The sequence below is a fragment of the Manis javanica genome, chromosome 16, assembly GCF_040802235.1.
Source record: "Manis javanica isolate MJ-LG chromosome 16, MJ_LKY, whole genome shotgun sequence".
Classification (NCBI taxonomy): domain Eukaryota; kingdom Metazoa; phylum Chordata; class Mammalia; order Pholidota; family Manidae; genus Manis; species Manis javanica.
The window spans coordinates 63,044,554-63,066,515 of NC_133171.1; the positions used below are offsets into that span (position 1 = coordinate 63,044,554).

At 37.1% G+C, this 21,962-nt stretch overlaps 1 pseudogene; it reads right to left on the minus strand.

Annotated features, from left to right (window-relative positions):
• Positions 1–592: 592 nt before the first annotated feature.
• Positions 593–21,962, minus strand: part of LOC108403240 (putative olfactory receptor 2W6) — a 40,328-nt pseudogene continuing 18,958 nt past the window's right edge.

Below are 21,962 nucleotides of genomic sequence, written 5' to 3' on the forward strand. Positions count from 1 at the left end.
TGAACAACTAGCAGGACAAGGAGATTGGCTGCAGCTTTGAAAGGCAAGCTGGCTATGAGGACACTGCAGTGACACTGTTGCGTCTGTGTTGCCTGAAAGCTTGGGAAAAGATACAAGCGGCTGGACAGCCCACTTTACCATTCAGTAAGCTTAAATAGGGATTCAATGAACCATATGTTGATTTTGTTGCAAGATTACAAGATAACTTAAGATGAACAGTAGCACATCCAGATTTGAGGGATTTGTTGTTGCAAATGTTAGCCTATGATAACGCAAATACAGAATGTCACAGAGTTCACCTTTGAAAGCTGCAGGAGCTAGAATGGAAGATTATATCAAGGCCTGCAGATGTGGGTTCTCCTATGTACCAAGCTAATCTGCTAGCAGCTGCTATGAGAAGAAAGTCAGGAGGAAGATTTAAAAGTCTGACATGTTTTGGTTGTGGCAAGCAAGGGCATATGAGGAGAGATTACCAATCACAAAAGAGGGTGAGAGAGCCAAACTTTAAAAATAAACCGTTGTCGGTTTGCCCAAAATGTAAGAAAGGGAGACATTGGTCTAATGAATGCCGTTCAAAATTTGATAAATTTGATCAATGTGTCTCAGCCTTTAAACCTTCAATCGGGCCAGCCTCCGAGGCCCTAGAAAATAATACAGAGGCATTTTCCCCAGTTAAAAGAACATGGCATAATTTACAAGAAGCAACTAGAGGAAGTGCTGCTGTAGATCTTGCCTCTTCTCAATCTTTATATTTACATCCATCACAAGGATTCCAGTTACTTAATAGAGGAATTTTTGGTCCTTTACCAGCTAATCCTGTAGGATTACTTTTAGGCTGCAGTAGCTGGACACTAAAAGGATTAATAGTAAGACCAGGACTTATTGTTCAAGATTATATAGGTGAGATTAAAATAATGGTATCATCTGATAAAGCATTATATATACCTCAGAGAGAAAGAGTTCCCCAGTTACTTTTACTTCCCTATCTCCCATCTTCAACAACACCTTATGAAAGGGGACAAGGTGGATTTGGAAGTACAAATAAACAAATATGGCTTAATACAAAAATCACATCTGACAGACCTCAATGCAAAATCGGCATTCAAGGAACGTCTTTTACAGGGTTGTTAGACACAGGAGCTGATGTGTCTGTAATTGCTCTTAAACACTGGCCAAAAGATTGGCCAAAAAATTGGCCCAAACAAGGGAAGTATATTCAAGTGTCAGGTATTGGTACAACTTCTCAGGTATGGCAAAGTTCAGCTACATTATATTGCTTTGGCCCTGAAAAACAATTTGCTTTACTAAGACCTTTAATTATTGATGTAGCAATTAATCTCTGAGGATGAGACTTGATGCAACAATGGCATACTACACTGTCTTTTGATGAACCTTCCTCAATTCAATCTTTTTCTTAAGGGTCATTGATACATGGCTGCCAGCTCCTATACCATTATAGTGGACCACTCAGACACCTATTTGGGTGGATCAATGGCCCCTCAATAATATGTGTAAGGACAGCCTTACACATATTAGTTCAAACCCAACTTCAGCTAGATAGTTTAGAATTTTCCACAAACCCGTGGAATTCCCCTGTATTTGTTATAAAGAAGAAGTCAGGAGATTGGAGACTCTTACATGATTTAAGACAAATTAATGCAGTTCTTAAACCTATGGGACCTTTACAACAAGGTCTCCCTTCTCCAGCTATGATTCCAAAAGACTGGAATATGGCTATCATTGATCTTAAAGATTGCTTTTTACAATTCCTTTGACTGTGGCGGACAGAGAAAAGTTTCCTTTCACTGTCCCTAACTTGAATTTGCAGCCTCCTTTAGAAAGATTTCAGTGGAAAGCCCTTCCTCAAGGAATGTTGAACAGCCCTAGAGTTTGTCAAAATTATGTGCATGGAGCTCTTCAGCCTGCAAGTGAAAAATGGCCTTCTGCTTACATCATTCATTATATGGATGATATTCTCATAGCCCTGCCCAAGCATTTGTCCCTCACTATTCTCAATGAGACTGAGATTGAGTTAAAACAATGGGGCTTACAGATAGCTCCTAATAAAATGCAAATACAATACCCAATGATTATTTAGGATATAAAATCCAAGAAAATTCAATAATTCCTCAGAAAATTCAGATTAGGAGAGATCATCTTAGAACTTTAAGTGATTTTCAAAACTTTTAGGAGATATTAATTTGATTCGACCATTATTAGGTATTCCTACTTATAAATTACAACATCCTTTTAATACCTTAAAAGGAGCCCCAGATCTTAATAGTCCAAGAAATTTAACCGCAAAAGCTGAGGAAGAACTCAAATGGATAGAACAACACATTCAAAAGGCTCAGTTATCAAAGGTTGATTAACACAAAACCTTACTTCTATTAATTTATTTTACTCCCTATTCTCCCATAGGACTGCTCTGTCAGTATAATGGTTGGTTGGAATGGATATTTTTACAGTATCAATCTAAAAATCTAAACCCTCATTACAACCTTACATTGACAAGTAGCCTCTGTCATCCTCAAAGGACAGCAGAGACTAAGGCAGATGATCGGTTACGATCCTCATTCCATTGTTCTTCCATTACCTAAACAAAATATCATACAAGTATGGCAAATTGTGCACTCTAATTTTTTAGGAAATATTGACTGCTGTTACCCTAAAAATAAGTTATTTTCCTTTATTCAGCGTCATCACTGGATTCTTCCTCACAAAACTTCCCCCAATCCACTAATAAATGCTGTGACTTGTTTTACAGATAGTGCAAAATCTTTTAAAGCAGCCTATATGACTTGTTCTGGCCTAGCAAAAACCTTTCAAACATATTTTACTTCTGCACAACAAAATGAGTTATACGCTGTATTGCAAGCTCTGCAAGACTTCCCAAGTCCTCTCAATATTGTTACTGACTCTGATTATACTGCCTTTTCTGTTCCTTTATTAGAAACTGCGACGTTGAGCACCGTACAATCTCCTATTAACACTTTATTTTCTCAATTGCAGGTGTGTATCCGTCAGCGTCTGCACCCTTTCTTTATCACTCACATACGATCATGCTCCTGACTTTGCAAAAGTGTTTTACCCTTTCAGCCTCTGAAGCTCAAAATATCTTGAATTCCTGCTCAACCTGTTCTCAAATCAATTCTTCCCATTTGCAGGCTGGAACCATTCCCAGAGGAACACGCCCTAATGCCCTATGGCAAATGGACATTACCATTGTTCCTAAATTTGGAACTCTTAAACATGTTCATGTTTCTATAGATACGTATTTTTCTGCTTCTTGGGCCACTGCTTTAACAGAAGAATGATCTTATCATCTCATTACTCATCTCTTACAAGCATTTGCATTATTGGGCGTTCCTGCTACCATAAAAACTGACAACGCTGCAGTTTACCTCTCCTGTACACTAAAGAAATTTTTTCAGCTATACAACATCAGTCATAAAACAGGCATTCCTTTCTACAGGTCAAGCTCTAATTGAACGTCATCATCTTACACGTAAACATCATTTATTAAAACAAAAAGGGGGATTGCTCCCCAACATGATCAAATTAACTGTGAATCAACAATTAATGCATGCTTTACATATTCTTAATTTTGATCTTTTACAATGTGACGGACGATCAGCTATGGAAGTACATTTTTCTGACACTATTTCTTTTTCTAAAGCAACAGCAGTTCCTGTATGGTGGTCTCCAGTAGGTTCTTCACAGTGGTATAAAGGTCATATTAAAGTATGGGGCAAAGGGTTTGCGTTGTTGCAGAGGATCAACATCTGATCTGGCTACCCAGGAAGAGAATTAAGATACGATATGAAGAAGAACTCCCAATATCAACACCTTCAGAGAAGTCTACTCCAAGAGATGATCATCAACAGTTTGTATGCAACCCACAGAGAGCTGAAACTCACCAGATAATGAGATTTTTATTCCTGACAAGAACATTTACACATACACACACCACACAAGCTTGCACTATCACAGCTACTATAAGCAATCCTCCATATTTAGGTCGAGGAGTAGTCCTTCATTGTGTATCCACCTGATCTACTCCTGCAGGTCCAGTAGTATGGAAAAAGAATGGTGAGGAAATATATAGGCAAACAAGTGGAGGATGATTTGGGTGGCATAATGCTACAGATGAAACTCGTAGAGAGAATAGTAGATATGATATTTATAAAACAGTTTTGACTCAAGAAGATATTGGAATTTATACCTATGAAAATTTCCAAAAAAGATCTCCTAACATATCATATAAGAGTAGGCATGTGTATTTAAATATATCACTTGTTCCAAAATGAAAGTTCTCCTCACCTAACCTATGGCTGCAACTAGAAGGCCAAGGATTGAATAGCAGGAGATACTTCCATTAGTAGATTGTTAACAAAGAATTTAATAGTAATAAGACTTCCTCCTATGGTATTTACTAATATATCAGGTATAAATATTACCTGTTCTCCTGACATTCTTGTGCGTGATATTCAATTAAATTTACCTGTTAAGAATACCATAATCACTGATTGTATATGTATTAATTGTACTCAAATACCTTCTTATTCTAACTCTACTATTCATGTAAAATGGCCATACAGATATAGACTCCCAAATGGCTGGGTGTTTTTATATGATAACAAAACATATCAAGCCTTTTCTTCACAATACCAAGGTGTTTGTGGTGTGGAACATATTCTTCCTACTCTCATAGATCATCCTAGATGTACACATAGAAGGTTTCCTCGAGCTTTGCCGTTTAGATGTGATGGCAATATGAAGCTGTTGAATCCCATTGCTAATGCAGTTGCTGCTGCATTTCTTTTGCCAGTTCCTGGACTTGCTGCAGGGATGCAAAACTAAATATCTAAACTGGCTTGTGCATACAGTAGAACTACAAATGTGACTGCTTCTATATTATCTGAACTGAACCAAGAACTGGGAGAAGTATGAATTGCAGTACTTCAAAATCGTGCTACCATAGACTTTCTATTGTTAAAAGAACATATGGGATGTGAACAATTTCCAGGGATGTGTCGTTTCAATTTGTCTGATTTTTCTCAAGCTATTCAAAATCAGTTGGATAACATTCATCATGTTATTGATAAGTTTTCACAGATGCCTGGATTATCATACTGGTTTTCTTGGTTTCATTGGATATGGCCAATACTTATGTTTACTTCTATTATGCATTTGTCTTCCTGTTCTTATAATGTGGGAACTTCATATCATTACCAGTCTATTGAAGCCTATTCATGCTTATGTCATTTTTCAAGAAATAATGCCTAAAGAATGATTGTTCATGAGAGTCCGTGCAATGAATTTTTGTACTTTATGATTTTTATGATTGTAGCTGGGTGCAGGAATATGAGAAGAGCCTCAATCTACTTCAAATGCCTTTTTTTTCCATATACTATCTCCCTGTATGGCCCCAGAGGATGGCTGGTTAGCCAGAGATGGGTAAGATTCCTCATGGGAGGAACAAACTAAGACAGGCACAGTCGCAGGGGGGAGCAACAGGTGTAGGCAAGGGGGCCAACTGAGGAGAGGCTTGGAACCTCATTCCCCCATTTATGTGGGGCATTCTCTACTGCTTTCGCCTAGCTAAATTGATATCAAAATCTAAAAATGGACTCCTCGCTTATATTGCACCTACTGTTTTGGTGTCCTTTAATTAAAAAATAAGGGGGAAATGTGGGATTAATGGGCTTAATATATAAATCAAGTAATATAGAAATCAAATGTATGAAGATATGTGACTTGATTGTCTCTCCTACAACCTCTGATGTTTGGTCAAGGACAGAATGATTAAAGCCATAAAAGTTCCTACAGCTCGAGGCCACCCTCACATGGTTTCGGTGTCCTTTAGGAGTGTCCCACTCTTGGGCTGGACTCAACGATAGATAATGATCATGTGCTGAACCCCCTACTCAGATTTCTTCAGATGTTCATTTACTCAATAAATATGAGGAGTGCCTTCTTGACATCACTCTTGAGCTGTTATGCCTTGAGTCCCCTGGCTGGTCTGTTTAGGTCTTCGATATCTCATCACATTGCCTCCTTAATCTGCTGGTTGGAGACAGGGAGGAGGCCAACAATCGGGAAAAAGACAAGGATGCCCACTCTTATTCAACGTAATATGGAGGTCCTAGACATGGCAATCAGACAACACAAAGAAATAAAAGGCATTCAGATTGGCAAGGAAGAAGTTAAACTGTCACTGTTTGCAGATGTCATGATAGTATGCATAAAAAATCCAACACTACTAGATCTAATATCTGAATTCAACGAAGTTGCAGGATGCAAAATTAATACACAGAAATCTGTTGCATTCCTGTACACTAATGATGAACTAACAGAAATAAGTCAAGAAAATAATTCCATTCACAACTGCATCAAAAAGAATAAAATACCTAGGAGTAAACCTAACAAAGGAAGTGAAGACCTATACCCTGAAAACTACAAGACACTCATAAGTAAAATTAAAGAAGTTACCAATAAATGGAAACACATTTTGTGCTCACCGATAGGAAGAATTAATATTGTTAAAATGGCCAACCTGCCTAAAGCAATCTACAGATCCAATGAAATCCCTATCAAAATACCAACACATTCTTCAACAAACTAGAGCAAATAGTTATAAAATTCATATGGAATCACAAAAGACCCCAAATAGCCAAAACAATCCTGAGAAGGAAGAATAAAGAAGGAGTGTGATGCTCCTTGACATACCTCTACTACAAAGCTACAGTAATCAAGACAATTTGGTACTGGCATAAGAATAGATCCATAGACCAACATAACAGAGTATAAAGCCCAGATATAAACTCAGTATTATATGGCCAATTAATATATGATAAAGAAGCAATGGACATACAATGGGGAAATGACAGCCTCTTCAACAACTGGTGTTGTCAAAACTGGACAGCTAGATGTAAGAGAATGAAACTGGATTATTGTCTAACCCCATACACAAATATAAACTCTAAGTGGATCAAAGACCTGAATGTAAGTCATAAAACCATAAAACTATTAGAAGAAAACATAGATAAAAATCTCTTGAATATAAACAAGAGCAACTTTTTCCTGAACGCATCTCCTTGGGCATGGGAAATAAAAACAAAAATGAACAAATGGGACTACATCAAGCTAAAAAGTTTCTGTATGGTAAAGGACACAATCAACAGAACAAAAACACATTCTACAGTATGGGAGAATATATTTGTAAATTACATATCCAACAAGGGGTTAACATCCAAAATATATAAATAACTCACATGCCTCAACACCCAAAAAGCAAATAATCCATTTACAAAAAATGGGCAGAGGATACAGAGAGACAATTCTCCAAAGAAGAATTTCAGATGGTGAACAGACACATGAAAAGATGCTCCACATCACTAATCATCATGGAAATGCAAATTAAAACTACAATGAGATATCACCTCACACCAGTAAGGATGGCCAGCATCAAAAAGTCTAAGAACAGCAAATGTTGGCAAGGATGTGGAGAAAGGAGAACCCTCTTACACTGCTGGTGGGAATGTAAGCTACTTCAACCATTGTGGAAAGCAGTACAGATATTCCTCAAAAAACTAAAAATAGGAATACCATTTGACCTGGAAATCACACTCCTTCGAATTTACCCAAAGAATACAACTTCTAAAAGTCAAAAAGACATATGCACCCCTATGTTTACTGCAGCACTATTTACAATAGCCAAGATATTGAAGAAACCTAAGTGTCCATCAGTAGATGAATGGATAAAGAAGGTGTGGTACATATACACAATGGAATACTATTCAGCCATAAGAAGAAACAAATCCACCATTTGCAACAACATGGATGGAGCTGGAGGATATTATGCTCAGTGAAATAAGCCAGGTATAGAAGACAAGTGCCAAATGATTTCTCTCATTTGTGGAGTATAACAATGAAGCAAAACTGAAGGAACAAAATAGCAGCAGACTCACAGACTCCAGGAAGGGACTAGTGGTTACCAAAGGGGAGGGGTGTGGGAGGGTGGGTCAGTAGCAAAGGAGGTGGGAATTGAGGGGTATTATGCTTAGTACACATGCTGTGGGGGTTCATGGGGAAAACAGTGTAGCACAGAGAAAGCAAACAGTGATTCTGTGGTATCTTACTACACTGATGGAGACTGACTGCACTGGGGTATAGGTGGGGACTTGATAATATGAGTAAATGTAGTAACCACATTGTTTTTTCATGTGAAACCTTCATAAGAGTGTTTATCAATAACACCTCAATAGAAATTTTAAAAAAATGTACAGTTACTCACACAAAGGTAATATTTACTATTCTTTATAATTCAAGAAGTTTTTAAGGCTCAAATACTCCTAGTGGTTAATTTAGCCCAACTCTATTCCTCCTACCTTCCAAGATCAGTTTTCTGAAATTACTATAATAATGTGATTATGTTGGAATTTTTGCTATCAGTCAATATTCTAAGAGGCTCATATCATAACACAACTTACACAATTTCTATGTTGAAAATTTAAACAGGAAAATTAAGTTATTTAAAGTTATTACAAATAATATTAGCAAAGTTTATAGAATTGACTATAGACTCTAACTTGACAATGTTGTCGAATCTTTCTGTAAGCATTTTGGGACAATTTAACCATTTTTTAGAGGTACTATGACTTAAGGAGGAAGAGTCAAAATCTGGGAGTTGATTTTGTTTAGTTGGAGGAAGCTGTGTGTTTCCTTAATATAAGGATACATTCTGACAGATGAGGTGAAATAGCTGTCCAGCCTCAGAGACACTGGGCCTGCAGTGGTCCATCTGAACAACACTGTCATCCACCTTGGCCTAATTGATATTGGCATTTTAGGCCATTTGTGTCAGAAAACTGTGTCAAGAACATAACTGCAGTTTGTTTTTACCAGTGCAAGTTATAGGAGGCCACAGTCTCAGGGAACAAGATAAGCTTCTTCCTTACAGGACCTTCAAACTTTCAAATACAACCCTCTTCTTTTCTGCAATATTTTCAAAAAGAAATGGCAGACCAGGTGAGGTGAGAAAAGATGGCAGAGTAGTAAGGCAAGATGGAAACTTCCTCCCACACACACACACCAAGGAAGCAGATACAGCAAATGCAACTAATCCTGAAAATGACCTGAAGACTGCAGAACAGACTACCTGCACCTGGCGAAGAAGAGAAGACCACAAGAAAAGGGTAACATGGCAGAGCCATGATAGAGGAGGACTCAAACCCTTCCCCATGCCAGCCCACAGGTGAGAGGAAGAGGAATGGAGAAATAAGGGGAAAGGCACTCAGGAACTCTGCACACCTGTCCCTGGAGATCTGCTCTGGGAACATGAGTCCACATTGCATGGGGCTTTGGTGAATGACAGGGATGGACACCAGGGAGAGTTGGAGTACTTTGGGAAGCTGAGACTCCTGTCACTTGTGGAAGACATTCATGCTATTTTTGCAGCCACCCAACCCACTCAATTAGGCCAGCAGTACATTCATCATTGCAAGGCAGGGAGAGGTAAGCCCCCCTACAGTGATCCCAGCAGAAATACAGCTTCTCAACCCACAAAGGGCCAGCTGAGGTGAGCTACTATCTACAGCAGACAGAGATAGACAACTTCCAGCAGACAGACAAAGGTGGCCCTGCCATAGCTCACCAACAGCAACTGGGGTTCCACCCTGAAATACAACCAAGCACTGGAGAGTAAAGGCTCTTGAGTTTCTGGGCACCACAGGATGCCTTCTTCATGATGCCACTACTCTCAACACCAGGAAGCAGAGTGGATCTATCTAATACAAAGAAAGAAACACAGAAAGCCTGACAAAATGAGGAGGCAGAGGATTATGTTCCAAACAAAACTACAGGATAATACACCAGAAAGAGGGCTAAATGAAATGGAGATCACCAATCTTCTTCATAAAGATTTCAAAGTAACTACTAAAAATGCTCACTGATCTGAAGAACAGCATTGAAGAGCTCAGGGAGGACTTCAACAAAGAAATAGAAAAGATGAAAAAAGAGCCACTCAGAGTTGAAGAATATAGTAACTGAAATGAAACATATAATGAAGGGAATGAATAATAGATTGCTGCAAGTGGAGCAAGCAATGATGGGGCTTGAGAGAGAAAAAGGTTACTTATAAGGGAAACTCCACCCAGCTATCAGCAGATTTCTCAGCAGAAACTTTATAGCCTAGGAGAGAATAGCATGAAATATTTAATATATCGAAACAGAAGGACCTTCATCCAAGAATTTTCTACCCACCAAGATTATCATTCAAATTTGAAGCAGAGATTAAAAATTTCTCAGATAAATGAAGGCTGAAAGAACTCATCACCACTAAACCAACATTATAGGATATGTTAAAGGGACATATGTAGATAAAAATGTTCATAAGCCTAAATAGTTTTCACCAGTGAAAATAAACTCACAGAAAAGGTAGCAGTTATTTACCAAGTATAAATTAAAACAAAACAAAGTAGTAAACCCAACTATACACAAAATCAGTCAAGTGATGCACAAAAATGCAAATTATGACATCTAATACATGAAGTATGGAGGAGAAAGAATAAAAAAGAAATACTTTTAGGTTGTGTTTGAAATAGAATGATCATCAGCTTAATATAGACTGATATATAGTTGGGAAACAGCCCAGGAAACTTATGGTAACCATAAACCTAAAGCCTACAATAGATAAACAAAAAATTTAAAAAGAGAAATCCAATCACAATACTAAAGAAAACCTTCAACTAACAGGAGTATAAGAGAGGAAGAAAGGAACAAAGAGGTACTACAAAAACAACCAGAAAACAATTAATAAAATGGGAATATGTACATATGTATCAATTTCCTTAAATGTAAATGGACTAACTACCAGTCAAAAGACATAGGGTGGCAGAATGGATAAAGAAACAAGACCCATCTATATAACAATTATAAATAGCTATGCACCCAACATAGGAACCCCTAAATATGTAAAACAAATAGGGGACTTTGACATGCCACTTAGATTAATGGATAAATCAACCAGACAGAAAATAAATCAGGAAACAGAGTCACTGAACAACACATTAGATCAGATGGACTTAACATATATCTACAGAACTTTCCACCCAAAAGCAGCAAGATACATTTTTCCCAAGTGTACACAAAACATTCTCCAGAATAGGTCACATACTAGGCCACAGAAAGAGCTTCAGTAAATTCAAAAAGATTGAAATTGTGTCAAGCAACTTCTCAGACCATAATGGTATGAAACTAGGAATAAATTACACAAAGAAAACAAAAAAAGCCTACGAACACATGGAGACTAAACAACAAGTTTCTAAACAGTCAATGGATCAGTGAACAAATTGAAGCAGAAATCAAGCAATACATGGAGACAAATGAGAACAAAAGTACAACAGTTCAAGATTGTGGGACATCACAAAAGTGGTTCTAAGAGGGAAGTGCATAGCAATACACACCTATTTCAAGACATAAGAACAATCCAAAATAAACAATCTAAACTCACAATTAAAGATACTAGTAAAAGAAGAGCAAATGAAACTCAAAGTTAGTAGAAGGGGGCATAATGAAGATCAGAGCAGAAATAAAACAGAGAAGAATAAAATAGAAAAAATCAACAAAACCAAGAGCTGGTTCTTTGAGAAAATAAACAAAATAGACAAAAACCTAGCCAGACTTTTCAAGAAAAAAAGAGAGTACACAAATAAACAAAATCAGAAAGGGAAATGGAATAGTCACAACAGATACCAGAGAAATGCAAAGAATTATTAGAGAATTCTATGAAAAGATTTTATGCCAATAAATTAGACATCCTAGAAAAAATGGATAAATTCCTAGAAAAATACAGATTTTCAAGACTGACCCAGAAAGAAATAGAAAATCTGAACAGACCAATTACCAACAATGAAAATGAATTTGTAATTAGAAACTCCCAAAAAGCAAAATCCAGGACCAGATGCCTTCACAGATGAATTCTACCAAACATTTAAAGAAGAGCTGATACCTGTCCTTCTTAAAGTATTCCAAAAGTTAGAAGAGGAGGGAATACTTTCAATCACATTCTAAGAGGCCAGCATCACTCTAATACCAAAACAAGACAAAGACACTAAAAAAGAATTTTAAATCAATATCCCTGGTGAACTTAGATGCAAAAATCCTCAACAAGACATTAGCAAACTGAATTAAAAAATATGTAAAAAGGATCATCCATCATGACCAAGTGGTATTTATTCCAGTGATGCAAGGATGGTACAATATTCCAAAATCCATCAATATCATCCACCACATCAACAAAAAGAAGGACAAAAACTACATGATCATCTCCATACATGCTGAAAAAACATTCAACAAAATTCAACATACATTCATGATAAAAGCTCTCAACAAAATGGGTATAGAGGAAACATACCTTAACATAATAAAGGCCATATATGACAAACCCACAGCTAACATCATTCTCAGTGGTGAAAAGTTGAAAACTTTTCCTCTAAATCAGGAACAAGACAAGGATGTGCACGCTTGCCACTTTTATTCAACATAATATTGGAGGTCTTAGCCATGGCAATCAGAAAATACAAAGAGATAAAAGGCATCCAAATTGGTAAAGAAGTTAGACTGTCATTATTTGCAGATGACATGATATTGTATATAAAAATCCTAAAACTCCACCAAAAAGCTATTAGAACTAGTAACTGGAGACAGAAAAGCTGAAGGATACAAAATTAGTACACAGAAATATGTTGCATTCCTATGTACTAACAATGAACTAACAGAAAGAGAAATCAGGAAAACAATTTCATTTATGATTGCAACAAGAAGAATAAAATACCAGGAATAAATGAAAACAAAGAGGTGAAAGACCTGTATTGTGAAAACTATAGACACAGAAGTTAGAGAAGACACAAATCAATGGAAATATAGCCCATGCTCATGGATTGGAAGAATTAATATTGTCAGAATGGCCATCTGGTCCAAAAAAAATGTAGATTCAGTGCAATCTCTATCAAAATACCAATGGCATTTTTCAATAAACTAGAGCAAATAATCCTAAAATACATATGAAACCAAAAAGACCCCAAATAGGCAAAAGATTCTTGAGGAAGAACAACAAAGCTGGGTGCATTATGCTCCCTGACTTGAAGTTAATACTGCAAAGCTACCATAATCAAAACAGTATGGTATTGGCACCAGAACAAATTATAAATCAATGAAACAGAATAGAGAGCCCAGATATAAACTAATGTATATATGGTCAATTAATATGGTAAAGAAGCCATGAATATACAATGGAGAAAAGACAGTCTCTTCAATAACTGATGCTGGGAAAACTGAGCAGGTACATGCAAGAGAATGAAACTGTATTACTGCTTAACTCCATACACAAAAGTAAACTCAAAATGGATTAAAGACAAAAATATAAGATGTGAAACCATAAAACTCTTAGGAGAAAATGGGCAAGAACCTCCTGAACATAAACATGAACCAATTTTTCCTGGGCATATCTTCTCAGGCAAGGGAAACAAAATTAAAAAATGAACATGGGACTACATTAAACTAAAAACTTCTGTAGAGCAAAGGATGCCACCCGGAGAATAAAAAGGCAACCTACAGTAACAGAGAATATATTTGTAAATGATTCAATCAAAAAGGGATTAACATCCAAAATATAAAAAGACCTCATATGCCTCAACACCATCCCTCAAAAAAAACCTGATTAAAAAATGGGCAGAGGAGATTCAAGATGGTGGCATGAGGTGAGACAGAGAACTTCTCCCAAAACTACACCTAATACAAAAATACAGTTAATACAACTAATCCTAAAAGAGCAACAGGAAAGAAGGCTGTGCCAGAGCAGACCTCATTAAACAGGGTAAGATACCAAAGCCTTGATCTGGTGAGACCCAAGCCCTTCCCCTACCCCAGTTCAATGGTGGAAGAGAAATGGAGTGGTGAGGGGTGGAAACCTAGGACTGTTGAACACCCAGCCCTGAAGATCTGCTTTGGGAGCACAAACCTACCCTGCATGGTGCTCTGGAGATTAGTGGGGTTGGAAAGCTAAGACAGGAGGAATATTTGGAAAGACTGAGATTCCAGCTGTTTGTGGAGGACAGGGATGCACATCTGGCTGCTTTGGGACAAAGGAAAGGCGAGTGATTTGAGAGGTTTCCTAGCAGTGAGAGGGCTGCTGAAGGGGCAGGGTTTACACAGAGTTTGCTGTGTGGGAGAAGGGATAGGTGGGCAAGGTTGTCTGGGCACACTCTGCCAAGCAGGTTGGGAACTTTCAGGAGCTTCAGGAGCTCCATCCCCCTGAATGGCTACTGAGCTCTGAGGCCCCCACTGTGATTTGCAGCCTGCTGTGCCTTCCCTCTCACCTGCCAGCATCAGCTCACAAACAGGAAGTCCCTGCCTACTGCAGCTACAAATGCAAAGCACAGAGGCTTATACCTTTGTATGTGATCTTTTTTCTCTCTCTAGCTGCTTTTAAAATTCTGTCCTTATACTTGATCTTTGCCATTTTAATGATTATATGTCTTGGTGTTGTCTTCCTTTGGTCTCTTGTGTGGGGAAATCTGTGCACCTCCATGGCCTGAGAGACCACTGGTTCTGACAGTGGAGACAGGAACTGCATCCGGGAAGCAGGAAACAGCTCTTTCCTTCCCCCAGGCACCAGCGCTGCTCCCCTGCGACCTACGAAATCACTCCAGGGGCTGAGCAGCTCCAGAAACTAGAGATTATGGGCACTAGAGGGTGCCACATACAAATATGAAATGTCACAGGGACCTGGTTCAACCCAAAATCTAAGAAACACCAGAAAGAGGCCCAAGTGAAACTGTATTCAACAATCTGCCTGAGAGTTCAAAATAAAAATCATAAACCTGCTCATGGAGGTACAGAAAAATATTCAAGAAGTCAGGGATGAATTTAGGATGGAGATTCACTCATCAAGAAATTCCAATCTGAAATGAAACATACAATGGAGAGATTTAAAAGTGGATTAAATGTAGTAAAAGAGATGGCAAATGGAATAGAAATTAGAGAAGAGGAATACAAAGAAGCTGAGGCACAGAGAGAAAAAGGAAATTTAGAAATGAAAGAATATTGAGAGAACTGTGTGACTAATCCAAATGGAGCAATATTCACATTATAGGGGTACTAGAAGAAGAAGAGAGAGAAAAAGGAATAGAAAGTGCCTTTGAGGAGGTAATTGCTGAAAACTTCCCCAATCTGGGGTAGGAGATAGTCTCTCAAGCAATGGAGGTGCACAGAACTCCCAACAAAAGGGACCCAAGGAAGACAACACCAAGACATATAATAATTAAAATTGCAAAGATCAAGGATAAAGACAGACTTTTAAAAGCAGCTAGAGAAAGAAAAAAGATCATATACAAAGGAAAACCCATCAGGCTAGCATCTGACTTCTCAAAAGAAGAAACCTTACAGGCCAGAAGGGAGTGGCATTATATGTTTAATGTAATGAAACACAAGGGCCTCGAACCAAGAATACTCTACCAGGCAAGACTATCATTTAAATTTGAAGGAGGGATTTCACAATTTTCAGATAAGAAAAACTGATAAAATTTACCTCCCACAAACCACCTCCATGGTGTATTTTGGAGGGACAGCTACAGATGGAAGTGTTCCTAAGGCTAACTAGCTGTCACCAGGGGAAATAGAACCACAGTAAAGAAAATAGAACAATTAATTACTAAGCAAATTCAAAATCAAATCAACTACTCCCAAAGTCAATCAAGGGATACACAAAGAGTGCAGAATATGATACCTAATATATAAAGAATGGAGGAGGAAGAAACTGAGTAGAAAAAGAACCTTTAGAGTGTATATCAATGATACCTTAATTAAAAAACGTATACAATTTTATGTAGCAGAATAAAAAAAGATCAGGAGCAAGACCAGGATGTACACTTGTGTCACTACTATCAACAATGCATGAGAGGTCTGGCCAGGGCTGCTGGGCAAAAAAAAAAAAAGGAATAGAAGTTTCTCAGTTTGAAAAGGAAAGAGTAAAAGTGTCTTTCTTCACAGAGAACATGATTTTCTAAATGAAAAAGTCCTAAGGAATCAACTAGAAAGCTATTAGTACTAATAAGGCCAGAATGTTGCAGGATACAAGATCAATATACAAAATCAGTTGTTTCTGTATACTGCAAAATCTCCTGCTCATAGGTTGGAAGACAGTATTGTTAAACAGCAATATTCTCCAAAGTGACCTACAGATTCAACACAATCCGTACCAAAGTCCCAGCTGTTTTTCGCAGAAATTAATGGGCTGGTCCTAAAACTCACATGGAAATGCAAAGAATCACAATAGCCAAAACAATCTTGAAAAAGAACAAAGTTGGAACACTGACTCTTCTTGATTTCAAAACTACGAAGCTGCAGTAGTCAAACAATATGGTACAGTATAGGAATGGACATATAAATCAGTGTGGTAGAACTGAGAATCCAGAAAAACAAGTGTGCCTAGACAAGTCAAAGGGGGAAAGAATACACTTTTCAAAGAAATGGGACTAGGACAGCTGTGCAAAAGAGTAAAGTGGATCCCTTCCTCATACCACACACAACAATTAACTCAAAATGGATCAGTGTCCTAAATGTAAGAGCTAAAACTGTAAAACTCTTAGAGAAAACATACGAGTATATCTTCACAACCTTGCATTAGGCAATGGTTTCTTAGATATGACACTAAAATATAAGCAACAAAAAGAAAAAATAAATTGGAATTCATAAAAATACAAAATTTAGGTGATTCAAGGACACTTAAGACATTGAAAAGAGTGCCCAACAAGTAGAACATATTTCCAAATCACATATCTGTTAAGGGACTTGTATCCAGATTCCATGAAAAACTCTACTAATCAACAATAAAAAGACAACTCAATAAAAAAAAATGAACAGGGGACCTGAGGAGACATTTTCAAAGAAGAAATACAGATAGCCAACAGGCACATGAAAAGATACTCCATGTTGCTAATCATCAGGAAAATGTAAATCAAAACTACAAGGAGTTTATCACCTCACACCAGCTAGAATGGCCACTATCCAAAAGACAAGAAATAGCAAGTGCTGGTGAGGATGAAGAGAAATGGAAACCCTCTTACACTGTTAGTGGGCATGTAAATTGGTACAACTACTATGGAAAGCAGTAGTATGGAGGTTCCTCAAAAAACTAAAAATAGAATACCATTTGACCCAGGAATTCAAATTCTAGGAATTTACCTGAAGAAAACAAAATCCCTGATTCAAAAATATATATGCACCCTTATGTTTATTGCCATATTACTTGCAACAGCCAATATATAAATGCAACCTACATTTAATGCATACCCACAATGGAATATTATTCAGCTGTTAAAATAAATCCTGCCATTTGCAACAACTGGATGCACCTAGAGGGAATTATGCTAAGTGAAATAAGCCAGGCATAAAAAGACAAATACCATGTGATTTCATTTGCATGTGGAATCTAAAAATGAAACAAAGTAAAATGAACAAAATACCAGTAGACTTACAGACATTGAGAAGTGACTGGCAGTTACCAGGGGTGAGGAGTTGAGGTGCATGAATGGGGGTGGTTAGGGGGATAAAGGGTGACAAAAATTCTAAATCATAATATGAGATGGTCACAGAAATGGCAGTACAGCACAGAGAACATAACCAATGATTCTGTAACATTTTCGTATATTGACTGATAATAACTTCACTAGTGGGGGTGAGGATTTCATAATATGGGTGACTGTTGAACCACTGTGTTGTATACTTGAAACCAATATAACATTGTATATCAACTATAGTTTAATTTTTTAAAATCCATTGAGATATGTAAAAAAAGAAAAAAGAAAAAGAAAGAAATGGTAGACCGCAGTGGGCACATTCTCCAGTGAGTGGTAGCCACCAGAAATTTCATGGAGATGCTCCAGTGGACTTATTAAAAGAAATCACCTGCCTATAAATGTTTTTAAACATTTCAACATTTTTGTTTTCTTAGGTAAGCTGTGTTTAATGTCACAGAATAATTACCTTCCTCATTCTACACTTCTATGATAGTCTTTGCAGGGGCTCCTGGGTAATACTTTAAAAGAAGGCTGCTATAATCCCCTAATATAGGGCATATTTTGCATTGTAATAACACTAGATCATGGCATTAAAAATTATGGCAGGAAAATTACAGTATCAAATGTTTTTTAAGATAGCCATTTGAATCTGGAATTTTAGAAACAATTACACAAAATAAAACAAGACTTATTTTTCTTCCTAATCATGAAGAAATGTCAGCACTTTTACCAAGAAACCAGGAGAAAGTTACTTTTTATTTATATTTTCTTATAAATTATAGCTATCATATTTAACTTTGCACAGAATAGATGTGACTAGCTATGTCTTCATGGAGTATTGTGAGCCCTCTTTTCTTAAGTTGATTAATATTATTTTTAATAAGACTCATAATGATGACTGATATTCTCATATTATGGATTCATTCCTTTGAGTAACAGGGATTTTTTTGGTATTATTAATGTACAATTACATAAGCAACATTAGGTTACTGGACTCCCACCATTATCAATTCCCCACCACATACTCCATTGCAGTCACTGCCCATCAGCGTAGTAAGATGTTGTAGAATCACTACTTGACTTCTCTGTGTTGTACAGCCCTCCCTGTGCCCCCTCACACTATACATGCTAATCATAATATCCCCCTTCAATTTCCCCCCTTATTCCTCCCTTCCCAACCATCCTCCCCTGTCCCCTTCTCTTTGGTAACTGTTAGTCCATTCTTGGGTTCTGTGAGTCTGCTGCTGTTTTGGTCCTTCAGTTTTTTTCTTTGTTCTTATACTCCACAGATGAGTGAAATCATTTGGTACCTGTCTTTCTCTGCCTGGCTTATTTCACTGAGCATAATACCCTCTAGCTACATCCATATTGTTGCAAATGGTAGGATTTGTTTTCTCCTTATGGCTGAATTATATTCCATTGTGTATATGTACTACATCTTCTTTATCCATTCATCTACTGATGGACACTTAGGTTGATTCCATTTCTTGGCTATTGTGAATAGTGCTGCAGTAAACATAGGGGTGCATATGTCTTTTTCAAACTGGGCTGCCGCATTCCTAGGAGTGGGAATCCTGGGTCAAATGGTATTTCTATTTTGAGTTTTTTGAGGAACCCCCATACTGCTTTCCACAATGGTTGAACTAATTAACATTCAAACCAGCAGGATAGGAGGGTTCCTCTTTCTCCACAACCTCATCAACATTTGTTGTTGTTTGTCTTTTGGATGGTGTCGATTCTTACTGGTGTGAGGTGATATCTCATTGTTGTTTTAATTTGCATTTCTCTGATGCCTAGCAATGTGGAGCACCTTTTCATGTGTCTATTGGCCATCTGAATTTCTTCTTTGGAGAACTGTCTGTTCATCTCCTTTGACCATATTTTAATTGGATTATTTGCTTATTGTTTCTTGAGGTGCATGAACTATTTACATATTTTGGATGTCAACCCTTTATCAGATCTGGCATTTATGAATATATTCTCCCATACTGTATGATACCTTTTTGTTCTATTTCTGGTGTCCTTTGCTGTACAGAAGATTTTCAGCCTGATAAAGTCCCACTTGTTCATTTTTGCTTTTGTTTTCCTTGCCTGGGGTGATATGTTCATGAAGAAGTCGCTCATGTTTATGTCCAAGAGATTTTTACATTTGTTTTTTTCTGAGAGTTTTATGGTTTCATGACACATTCAGATCTTTGATCCATTTAGAATTTACTTCTGTGTATGGGGTTAGACAATGATCCAGTTTCATTCTATTACATGTTTTGCCAACACCAGCTGTTGAAGAGTCTGTCATTTCCCCATTGTATATCCAAGGCTACTTTATCATATATTAACTGACCATGTATGCTTGGGTTAATATCTGGAATCTCTATTCTGTTCCACTGGTCTGTGGGTCTGTTCTTGTGCCTGCACCAAATTGTCTTAAGTGCTGTTGCTTTGTACTAGAGCTTGAAGTTGGGAAGTGAGATCCCTCCTGCTTCGTTCTTCCTTCTCAGGATTGCTTTGGCTATTCAGGGTCTCAGGTGGTTCCACATGAATTTTAAAACTATTTGTTCCAGTTCATTGAAGAATGCTGTTGGTATTTTGATAGGGATTAAGTTGAATCTGTAGATTGCTTTAGGCAGGATGGCCATATTGACCATATTAATTCTTCCTAGCCAAGAGCATGTGGTGAATTTCCATTTCTTAGTGTCCTCTTTATTTTCTCTTAAGAGTGTCTTGTAGTTTTCAGTGTATAGATCTTTCACTTCCTTGGTTAGGTTTATTCCTAGGTATTTTATTCTTTTTGATGAAATCGTGAATGGAATTGTTTTCCTGATTTCTCTTTCTGCTAGTTCTTCATTAGTGTATGGGAAAGCAACAGATTTCTGTGTGTTAATTTTGTATCCTGCAACTTTGCTGAATTGAGATATTTGTTTTAGTAGTTTTGGAGTGGAGTCTTTAGGGATTTTATGTACTATATCATATCATCTACAAACAGTGACAGTTTTATTTCTTCCTTACCAATATGGATGCCTTTTATTTCTTTGTTTTGCCGGATTGCCATGAGTAGGACCTCCAGTACTATGTTGAATAAAAGCAGGGAGAGTGGGCATCCTTGTCTTGTTTTCCAATCTTAGGGGAAAATCTTTCAGCTTCTCACTGTTAAGTATGATATTGGCTCTGGGTTTGTCATATATGGCATTTATTATGTTGAGGTACTTATCCTCTATACCTATTTGTTTGAGAGTTTTTGTCATGAATGGATGTTCAATATTGTCAAGTGCTTTTCCAGCATCTGGAGATGATCATGTGGTTTTGTCCTTCTTTTTGTTGATGTGGTGGATGATGTTGATAGATATTTGAATGTTTTACCATGCTTGCATCCCTGGGATGAATCCCACTTGATCATGGTGTATGATCCTCTTGATGTATTTTTGAGTTTGAATTGCTGATATTTTGCTGAGTATTTTTGCATCTATGTTCATCAGAGCTATTGGTCTGTAATTTTCTTTTTTGGTGGGATATTTGCCTGGTTTTGCTATTTAACTGGTGCTGGCTTCATAGAATGAGTTTGGAAGTATTCTGTCCTCTTCTATTTTTTGGAAAGCTTTAAGAGAAAGGGTATTATGTCTTCTCTAAAAATGAGATAAAATTCAATGGTGAATCCATCTGTCCCTGGGGTTTTGTTCTTAGGTAATTTTGGATTACCAATTCAATTTCGTTGTTGGTAATTGGTCTGTTTAGATTTTCTGTTCTTCTTTGGTCAGTCTTGGAAGATTGTATTTTTCTAGAAAGTTGTCTATTTCTTCTAGGTTATCCAATTTGTTAGCATATAGATTGTCATAGTATTCTCTAATAATCCTTTGTATTTCTGTGGTGTCTGTCATGATTTTTCCTTTCTCATTTGTTATTCTGTATATGTGTCTACATTCTCTTTTTCTCTTAGTAAGTCTGGCTAGTGGTTTACTATTTTGTTTATTTTATCAAAGAACCAGCTCTTGGTTTCATTGATTTTTTTCTATTGTTTCATTCTTCTTAATTTTATTTATTTCTTCTCTGATCTTTATTACGTCCTTCCTTCACCTGACTTTGGGCCTCATTTGTTCTTCTTTATCCATTTTCAATAATTGTCAATTTAGACTTTTCATTGAGGATTGTTCTTCCTTCTTTAAATAGGCCTAGATTACCATAAACTTTTGTCTTGGAACTTCCTTCACTGCATCTCACAGAAGTTGGGGCATTGTGCTTTTGTTGTTGTCATTTGTTTCCACATATTGCTTGATCTCTGTTTTAATCTGGTCATTAATCCATTGATTATTTAGGAGCATGTTATTAAGCCTCCATGTGTTTATGAGCCTTCTTGTTGTTGTACAATTTATTTCTAGTTTTATACCT